Source organism: Natator depressus, chromosome 5, assembly GCF_965152275.1.
Source record: "Natator depressus isolate rNatDep1 chromosome 5, rNatDep2.hap1, whole genome shotgun sequence".
NCBI classification, from domain to species: Eukaryota; Metazoa; Chordata; order Testudines; family Cheloniidae; genus Natator; species Natator depressus.
Window position 1 is genome coordinate 52,443,740 of NC_134238.1, and position 10,515 is coordinate 52,454,254.

Sequence of the window (10,515 nt, forward strand, 5' to 3'; positions counted from 1 at the left end):
ATGACACATTTCTGGGAATTATGCATTGATTATTCCCATAAGGAAGACTGGCTAATGCAACTGTTGGTAGCAGACGTGGGAAAATAGGCCCTTAGTAAATACATTCATAGACATAACTACTTCAATTAAAGTAGTATCAGAACATACATGTATTTGTGTGACAATGTATTTATTAAGAGCCCCCTTTCCTACATCTGCTACCAACAGTAGCATTAGCCAGTCTTCCTTACGGGAATAATCAATATGTAATTTCCAGAAATGTGTCAAAGCATGTAGTTAAATTATAAGTTATTGGACTCAATAACTGGTTGAAACCACTTTCCCAGATGTGACGAAAATATCAGTCCTTTACATATTGTCAACAATCTCTGTTTTAAGAGACTTTCACCACTTTTATGAACAAAATCTCAGTTTCTTAAATTAATAAATCTATTTTAGCTTTTCACAGGTTTGCTGTTTACTTTTTGTGATTCACTCAGCTTGGACAATGAAAACAGACTGGCCGGTGTCACTTCTCTGCTTCCAGTCCTCCTCATTGTCCTAAAGCAATGGACTCAGAATAAGGGAGCCAGGGCTTTGCCATTGACCTGTTTTGTGAGCATGGGCATGTCACTTCATCACCATATGTCTGTTTCCCTATCTGTGAAACAGGGCTAACACTCTGTCAGGCATGTTGAGCTCTCAGGCTGAATGCTCGGGTGTAGTGGAAAGATAACCCTGAGTTGTTTCCGAACATTCCAAACATTATTTTCTAGTGGATATTCTAGCAAAACGTTCAATTCCTTTGTGCTCTATTGGTTTCAAGTGGAGGACCACGGGATTAAATTATCTATTGCTTGAATCCAATACCTAATTGCCAACTGGAACCAGTTAAAAAAAATCAGCAATGGTTACTTTTGTGACATAGGCTTTTTATGGTGATTAACTTAAAACATTTTGGGATAGAGCTATATAGCTGTCTCTTCTAGAGCTTGTAAAACATGATGCTCTCCAACTCACTAATTCTTGTGCAATTTTGAGTGTAGGAAAAACCTAGCAGGCGCTCCTAGAAAGGAACTTGAAGGTACTATTATAGATAGCTACTCTAAATCTCCAGTGGAGTATTCCTTCCTTAGTATTCAAAGACTACAGATCATCCATGGCGTGGGGTTTAGGGAAGACAGATATGTCCATGAGATTTGTTCAGGGAACCACGGAAAATCTTCAGCAGAAAGCAACTAAAAAACATAGGCTGTTTTATTGTTATCTGGCTTTGTGGAATTAACACCTGAAACAGGCTGAAGTACATGTGTGTTAACTAAAAGAGTTGAATAGAGATGAAAGGAAAAGTAGGTGAATTTCAAAGTAAAGAGTATGCATGCATTTTAAGTCTGGAACTTCTGTAAATACAACTGTTTATTAATATCAACTGTCTTACCGTGATGACAATTTGAGTCCTGAACATACAGAATTCTTTATATTGGAATTGGATTACATTGTAGCCCCTATTTAAGAGGTTTAGGATTTAATTTAACAGTGCACACGAATCCTTTCCTAATTAAAAAACAACACAACTGGCACCCTTATTGGCTGTCTCAGAAAAGAAGCCAAGAACTGAGTAGTCATGGAGACAGAACTACTCACATCCCTAGAGGTGTTTATCTGAAAGTCGTGACTGAAGTACATTGATGGAGTAGCAAGTGGTAAGCTGGCATTGCAACTGTCTGTTATGTGGCGAGACAGACTTAGTCCCCTATGTTGTCAACACAGCAGCTTTCATGAGCACTATAAAACTGACTTTAAGAAACTGCTGCCACTGAAAGTGGGAAACTGCATTTCATTTACACACCGAAAATACTTTGGGATAATCACGCACAGTATAACAAGCTGTCTGGGAGCTAAGATATCCCTCAGTCTGAAAAGGAAAGATGTGAGAAATGAATAATAAAATGTAAATTCAATAGAGCCAGGAATGTATACTAACATTGTATAAGTCCACAAAAAAACCAACTAGTTATTTTTCACTCATTGCATTAAAAGGGCAAAGAAGTATCCACTTTAATATAAACATCGTTTTTTCACTAATCTGTTGCCTGTCCAAATTGGGAAGAAGAGCAAAAGACTAAAGGAAGTTTTCAAAGACCTTGATGACTGTGGATATGTTTTTGATATACAGGGCCAAGCCCCCTTCCAGTTGTAGCCTTGCTGCAGTCAAGAATGTGATAAAAGAGCAAAGAACTATGGCAGTATATGGCTTGTATTAAAGTTGATTATTTTTGCATTTTCACAAAGAATGAAGTCTAAGTAGTAACACTCCAGAGCAAATTCATCCGCATAACAGAACAAGGCAATTAAGAGCCTGATTATTTTTTTTAAAGGAGCCATAACTCAGTCTTCTTTTTTGCACCCTCTGTTTGTGGGCAGAACTGAAGGCATGTAGATGTCTAGCTGTCTGTGGGTATAAATTTCTATTCCGCTGTGTCCTCATTTGCTCCCACCATTATTTTAAATTTATAAAGCACATCTTTATCGCACACAAAAAAGATCAGGTTTGAAAAGTCAGGACCCTTCTCCCTTCCATCCTCCCCCTCCCCCAAAAAGTCCACTGACTTCAATAGATCAGGTATGCTCTATTGAAATGAGTGAAGAAAATAATTCTAACAAAACAGATGTTCAGTACTACGGGAAGGAATTTATCACTCTGAGTCTGGGTAGCAAATAAGAGGAACTGGAATTGCTCATTGATTAGACCAAATTTATGCTAGCTGGTATTACTGAAATGTGCTGGGATGATTTGCTCAACTGGAATATTAAATACGTTATAACCATTTCTTTTAGGAAAGATCAAGTGGGCAAAAGGGGAGTTGGACCATTGCACTGTAAATCAAAAATGGTATTGCCTATTACCAATCACTGATGATGTGGAAGAAAATGATCTTGAATGCTTATAGATTGATGTCCTAACAGCTAATGCACAAGATGGAGTACTAGATGTTGTCTGTTACAGACAACCAAATCACACTAGGGAACAGGATGACTGCCTCTATAATTTGTGTGGGGGGTGGGGGGTGTGTGATCATGGGGGACTTCAGTTTGAGTGATATATGCTAGAATTCTCATGCTGCAAGTACTAAAATATCCTTTTTCTAATCATTATAGATGACAATTTCCTCACTCAGAAAGTGTTGTAATCAACATGAGGGAATACTATATTAGTTGTTGTCCTAACACATAAAGAGGAAAATTAATAGAAGCTTAGTCACAAGTGATCATGATAAAAGTGACCAAAGTCCAGACCAATACTATAGATATGTGGTGCTTTAATAGGGCCAATTTCACAAAGCTGAAAACAATTATGAGCCAAATCAACAGTGAAGATGTACTTAATCAGAAAAATGTAAATGATGATTGGGAATAATTTAATAACACCTTTCGAGATGCCCAAAAAGCCACAATCCCCCAATTGAGGGGGGAAAATCATGCTGATTTTAAAAGAACTGACTGGTTTAGAAGGGAAATGAAGGCAGCTGTAAGAATAAATGAATATACATGCGCCAAATAGAAGAAAGAAGAAGCTGATAGTAATGAATATAAATCAGAAGTTAGGCATTGTAGAAAATTGATAAGGGAAGCCAAGGGACCCAAGAGCGGCCAGAAGAATTAAGGACAATAACAAGGAGGGTTTTAAAAAAAAAAATTAGGAATAAAACGAATCTTGACAATGGTATTGGCCCCTTACTAGATCGAAATGGTAGAATTATCAATAATGCAGAAAAGGAAGAAGTGTTCAATAAATATTTTGTTCCTTATTTGGGGGGGAAAACAGATAATATAGTCTAATCATGTGGTAATACATATGGTGAACAGTCTTTCCACTCCAGTAATATCTCTAGAGGATGTTAAACAGAAGCTACTAAAGGTAGAGATTTTTAATCAGGAGGTCTAGATTATTTGCATCCAAAATTTTAAAAGTGCTGGCTGAAGAGCTCTCTGGACCACTAATACTGATTTTATTTTATTTTTTTCAGTAAGTCTTGTAGTACTGGGGAAGTTCCAGATGATTGGAACCAAGCTAATGTTGTGCCAATTTTTTTAAAAGAATAAATGGTATGACCCAGCGACTTATAGACCTGTCAGCTAGACATTGATCTCTGGCAAAATAATGGAGTGGCTGATGCAGGACTGGAGTCCGTTTGCTGCTCCTGGTGCTTTTCATTGTCACTGACTGGGTGGGCATGTGCTGCTTCTGTCAGCCCCAAAGCAGTGTCAGTAGCATTCTGGATGTTCTCAAGAAACAGAAAACTACTGTCCTCCTCTGTTTTGTTTGGCTGCCTTCCTATAGGACTGACCTTCAGGGGTGATCATGACATATGACACTGATACAGAAAATCTTGGTTCTCTTGGTAGGCTGCCAACCATGTTCTGTTTGAAATCTAATATTCTATCTTCCTTGCAGTGGGGATAATTGTTTTGCAGTCTTGTCCAGTCTTTCTTCTTTCCTGCTATAGCCCTCTTTTGTAACTATTTCAGTGTTAATTGTCTGGCTCAAGACACTCGTTAGCTGTGGCACTAAAGTTTCTGTCCTTCTGTCCATAAGTTCAGAAGATGTATTATGACTGGTGTTATGTGATAGAATAATCGGTACTAAATATGGATCCTTTGGATCAACCAGGGCTTTTAAAATCAGGTTCTCTGTTATTCTGACTTTCTGCTAGCTCCTTCATTATTATTTTTTTCTCACTGCTTGTTAACACTTTAATTTGGGAATTAACAAATATGTACCATGTGAGGTTCATTTCTTACAATAACCTTGCTTTGACCTGGTTTCCAGTTATTCCACACATAATTCAGCCTCAAAACTTATCAGTTCACTGATTCAGCTCTAGGTTGGGATATCAGCTGGAAGAGGCTTGGCTTTGTAAGCAAGGAGACTCTTCTTGTTTGGTTCCTCTTGTGCTCGCGGAAACAGGACTTTTTGTACACTGATGCAATTTGTTTTTATTTGCAAAGAAAGACTATCTGACTCTCACCAATTTCTTCTCCCAACTGGAACAACCTAGAAGACCCTGAATATTTGGCAAGTTGCTCATGCCAAAAAGAGTAATTATGTACCCTTATAACACAATGGTCATTGTCTCAACTGGCAGCTGGGGTTTTTGTTGAGAATGTATTATATACTTTCTCAAGTGGCATTCTTGCATGGATAAAAGAATTACTGAAATTTTAGAATGACTTTGTCTAGTAGTCTGTAGCCTTCTTCATGTTCCCATTGGCATGCCGTACATCTCTCAAATGCTTATGGCCCTACAGCACAGAACAATATTTCACCCTTTCTAGTTTGTCTTGAATACTACTTACTTTCAGGAAAATATGGAAGCTCTGTAATCACCTTTTGGCAGTTATCTGCCCGCTCCCCTCCCAGGCAGATGTGTCAGATGGCTTCATTTGCCCTTTGCACGGATATACCTGTCAAAGGTTAGACACACTGAAATGCTGGTAAGAAGATAGGGGGAGATTTTCAAAAGCATGGATGTGTCCCGATCACTTTTAATGCGGTTTGCGCTCATAAATCCCTTAGATGCTCTTGAAAGCCTCTTCCCTACACTTTTTCCTGGCTCTACTCACCTGGCATAGGTCAGGTTTGTAAACATTAATATACCCGGTACATGACAAGAATCGGTATCCACTGGTATGGGTTACACTGGGAGCCAGTTTGAGACCAAAAATACAATTCCAATCCTGTTGGCAATTTGCCTGTAAATGATAGCAATAACACTCAGCAATGTTCACTACCTTAGTCAGTTTTTGATTGAGTTGATAAAATTGTCAATTTTGGAGAGAATTCCTATGAAATATTTTCCCCCTATACACATGGAATAAAATACTATTACTGCTTTTGCTACAAAGCATAGAACAATTTCATATATGCTATCAAATGTATCTCAATGATGCCTCTCCCCCTTCCCCCCCCCCCCCCCGCACGGGCATGAGTAAGTAGTTTAAGTAGTTTTCCACTGCCTTCCTTTGGGGATGAACTTTATAATCCAAAACTCTCTTCCCATGCCTTTCTTTGGCAGGGCGTACTTCACCAACAAGAGGAGGATAATTTAAGCAACCTTTTCCCCAGGCTACTCTGCACTGAGGCTGTTGTGGAAGAATTGTATTGCAGGTTTCCCAACCTGGACACTAATTATGTCGCTGTAACACACATCCACTCAGTGTAGTGCTCTGTCCCTCTCTAGTGAGGCCACATACAAAGGTTGAGTCAGCCACAGTGGTGGCTAAAAGCTAGAGGGTTTTTTTGTTTTTGTTTTTTTGGTTGTTTCTTTTTTTTAAGCTCAGGTAGTAGAGACTCGTGCTTCAAAATCCAGGTCATAGATTCATAGATATTAAGGTCAGGAGGGACCATTATGATCATCTAGTCTGACCTCCTGCACAACGCAGGCCACAGAATTTCACCCACCCACTCCTGTGAAAAACCTCTCACCTATGTCTGAGCTATTGAAGTCCTCAAATCGTGGTTTAAAGACTTCAAGGAGCAGAGAATCCTCCAGCAAGTGACCTGTGCCCCATGCTACAGAGGAAGGCGAAAAACCTCCAGGACCTCTTCCAATCTGCCCTGGAGGAAAATTCCTTCCTGACCCCAAATATGGCGATCAGCATCAGATGAGCATATGGGCAAGATTCACCAGCCAGATACCCAGGAAAGAATTCTCTGTAGTAACTCAGATCCCACCCCATCTAACATCCCATCACAGGCCATTGGGCCTATTTAACATGAATATTTAAAGATCAATTAATTGCCAAAATCATGTTATCCCATCATACCATCTCCTCCATAAACTTATCGAGTTTAATCTCAAAGCCAGATAGGTCTTTTGCCCCCTCAGATGACAGGTTTGATCCCCACTGCTGACAAAACACTTGGACATATGGCGCTACATTCCTTCCACGAAGCAGTCCTCTCTACTCAGCATGAGTAGAGCCCGAGATCAGGGTGATGTCATGAATTCCATTTTCCAGGTGGCAAGATGGAGTGCAGTCCACGCTATTTCACTGGTACAGTACTGAAGAATACGTCTAGAGTCATTGACAAACATATGTACACAGTCAATCCTTCAAGGGGCAAATTCTCCCCAGTGCACTAAAGACAAGTGTTTGGGCGTGGTAGAGGGCAGTGGCAGAGGTTACTGTGCCAGAAAGCTTCCTGCCAAGCCGTGGAATAGGGGTAGAGCTACTCTGCAGACGAGGTCCTGGGACGCTTGGCAGAGCAGAATTCTCTGTTGCTTAGGAGGTACACAAACCCTGTGTTTGGGGACGGGGAGGGGGTCCTGAAATTCTGCACCCCAACCCATAGCTATGCCATACCAGTTGCTGGAGACTTACGAGGGCGTTGTGGAGGGATTAGTGCCTTGGACTGACCATCACTTTTCTTTTCCTTCTAGAAACTGTCATTCAAACAAACTACCACTAGATGTCACAAACAGGAGGTTTATTGGATTGCGTCCTACATTACCTACTTCAAAAAGGAAAATAAATCAACTGATTTTCAGACTTCTTTCATGTCGTTTATGTGAGCACTAGTGCAGATGGCTCACAGTATTAGATTGGATGAGCAGTAGCTGGAATTCTGGAGGCATTTTGTGTGAGTGTGTGAGGGGGGTTTGTTTTGCTTTGCATTCTTTAACAATAGATGTGTTATCTCGTAATAAATAACAAAAATATGCCAGGATTTCAAATAAAATTGACACATGATAGTGCGGCATGAAATATCCTATTGGTAGAGGAAGGTGGATCCTACAGTTAAGTAATAGGACTGGGAGTCAAGAGATCTAAATTCTACTCTCAGCTTTGACCCAGATTTTATATGCATCTGTTTTAATAGATTGGTGCCTTGGTTTCTTAGAATTGGGGGTCAAAATACTTACAGAGCTGAGGTGAGGATTAATACCTTGTTTGCAAAGATCCTTGGATGAAAGTAACTGTAGAAATGCAAACTACTATTATAAAAATGTGCATGATGTAATTGAAAACAAATACAACATTAATTAAAATGTGGCTCTACAATAGACAATGCAAAAAGAGGGCACTAATTTCTTTGCATAGATGTAGCTCTCTAACTCATCAAACTATTAAGTTCAGTACTGAATATTGCATGTAAATGGAAGACCTTCATCAAATAGGCAGAACACAAAAAAATAAAAAAATTGAAAATGTGGGTCTTTGCAATCACCCGTAAAGCATTTTCCATGAATAGTTCTGTCTCTCTAAAGGTCAGTAAGTATCTTTATTTGTTAGAATATATGACATAAAGTTTCCCTAAATTAAGCTAAATTCTGGCAAGTCATCTTTGCAATGTATTTATTATTTGCTTCTATAAGAATACTGCTATAAATGCTGTATACCAATAACTCTTAATACTTTAAATCCATGAACTTCACCATCTTCATTACAGGAGTCGCTGATAGAAGTAGTGCTAGGGACTTTTGTTTTTTTGTAAATTGTGGAATTGCCCCTAATAGGGAGTAATTAAAATTTGTTTTAGCAAAATTGCAAAGCTCAAATGCAGATTAAATATGATTAAAGAACGGGATTTACTGCTACGTGGTTAACATCAGACTGAATAGGGCTTTACAATGGTTAGTATATGAATTTACAGTGTCTCAACAAACGATGTGTACAAGAACAGACAAAGTCAATGAACCCTATCGCAGATGGTGGAGCTTTTCGGCACAAGACTACTACATAATTAAATATTACAAAGGTTATTTGTAAGTTAGGGTGTTATGTGAAAAAGCCAGATGTTAATATCCTTTGCCTAAGGGCATTGTGAAATAGTTTATCTGTCAAGTAAAGTTATTAGATAGCCTTTTAATCAAATAAATAATTCAGGGCTTCTGTATAATGTTACAATGGTCTGGGAATTAGACACCATAAGAAGCAGAATAACTGTATTAATGTTGTGTTAGTCTGTATTCGCTTATGCTCAAATAAACTGGTTAGTCTCTAAGGTGCCACAAGTCCTCCTTTTCTTTCTGTATTAATGTTAATGTGGTAGCACTTGACTCAAGGCTAATGCTTCAGAAATCGAAACGTGACTCCAGTTGGTTTCAAACCCAAAGCTGCTGGAGTGGAGTTGATGGTAACCCTAATTTTGGCAAAGCTGGACTTTGGTGGTTACCTTCTGCTGTGCGCAGTGGCAGCATCGTAGTCTGTGAGGCTCAACTGAGGCATGATTACTGCTAATTGAAACTTTTCCAGGACCAACGAAGACCTGAAGATTTTGGGCGGACTACAAATTACCCCTTGTTAGAACTGTGGACTCACATGGAGTTTATTTACAGAATTATATAGCAATTATGTTCCTTCTGTCAGACTGATCCTGAGAGGTGGTTATAATATATGACCTTAGAGCTAAGTGTATAGCTTATCCTGACAGTTGCTCATCCTTTTCTGTTTGGAATCTAGTATTCTCTCCTAGTTGGAAAAGGGTAACAGTTTGGCATTCTTGTTAGAAAGTCTTCTTTAGTTTCTTTTGTAACTACTTTAGGGTTAATTGTTTCTGGCTTAAGAAGCTTGTTAGATGTTGGCACTGAGATTTTTGTTCATCTGCCCGTAAGTGTTCCTACTAAAGCATTGTGAGGCTGAGTGTGATATTCTAACAATGTTAAGTATGGATTCCTTGTATCCGCTAGGGAACTTCTCTGTTTGTGTTGACTTTTCTGCTAACTCATTTCACTGTCCATACTAAGGACTTGCATCGGTATGCTTGGACTAATATATCAAAAAGAATTGACAAAATGAGCCAGTATTGTGGCCTTTTATCTGTTAACTCAGCTGGAATCTAAAGCTGACCAGACTACAATTTACAGTATACCACAGCCCAGTTTAAAAAAAAAAGTAGTATTCCATTAATAAGTTGCTAACAGATATTCAACACCCTGACCTCTAGCCTAGATATTTCTATTTATGGTTAATCAGTTGTATTTGTTTGTGATTAGTGAAAAATCATATACAAATGATATAAAACAACTAGGGCTGTCAATTAATCTCAGTTAACTCACGCGATTTACTAAAAAAAATTAATCGTGATAAAAATATTAATCGCACTGTTAAACAATCAAATACCAATTGAAATTTATTAAATATTTTTGGATGTTTTTCTACATTTTCAAATATATTGATTTTTTTTATTACAACACAGAATACAAAGTGTACAGTGCTCACTTTATATTATTATTTTTATTACAAATATTTGCACTGTAAAAATGATAAATAAAAGATACAAGTACTGTAGTGCAATCTCTTTATTGTGAAAGTGCAACTTACAAATATAGATTTTTTATTTTTTTGTTACATAACTGCACTCAAAACCAAAACAATGTAAAACTTTAGAAGCTACAAGTCCACTCAGTCCTACTTCTTGGTCAGCCAATCGCGAACACGAACAAGTTTGTTTACATTTATGGGAGATACTACTGCCTGCTTCTTATTTACAATGTCACCTGCAAGTGAGAACAGGCATTCACGTGGCAT

General features: G+C 38.4%; 1 non-coding gene across 1 annotated transcript; it reads left to right on the forward strand.

Moving 5' to 3' along the window:
* Window positions 1–9,164: 9,164 nt before the first annotated feature.
* Window positions 9,165–9,307, forward strand: LOC141988303 (U4 spliceosomal RNA). Its single transcript, XR_012639729.1, has one exon. It is a non-coding gene; the product is annotated as a U4 spliceosomal RNA (small nuclear RNA).
* Window positions 9,308–10,515: the final 1,208 nt, after the last annotated feature.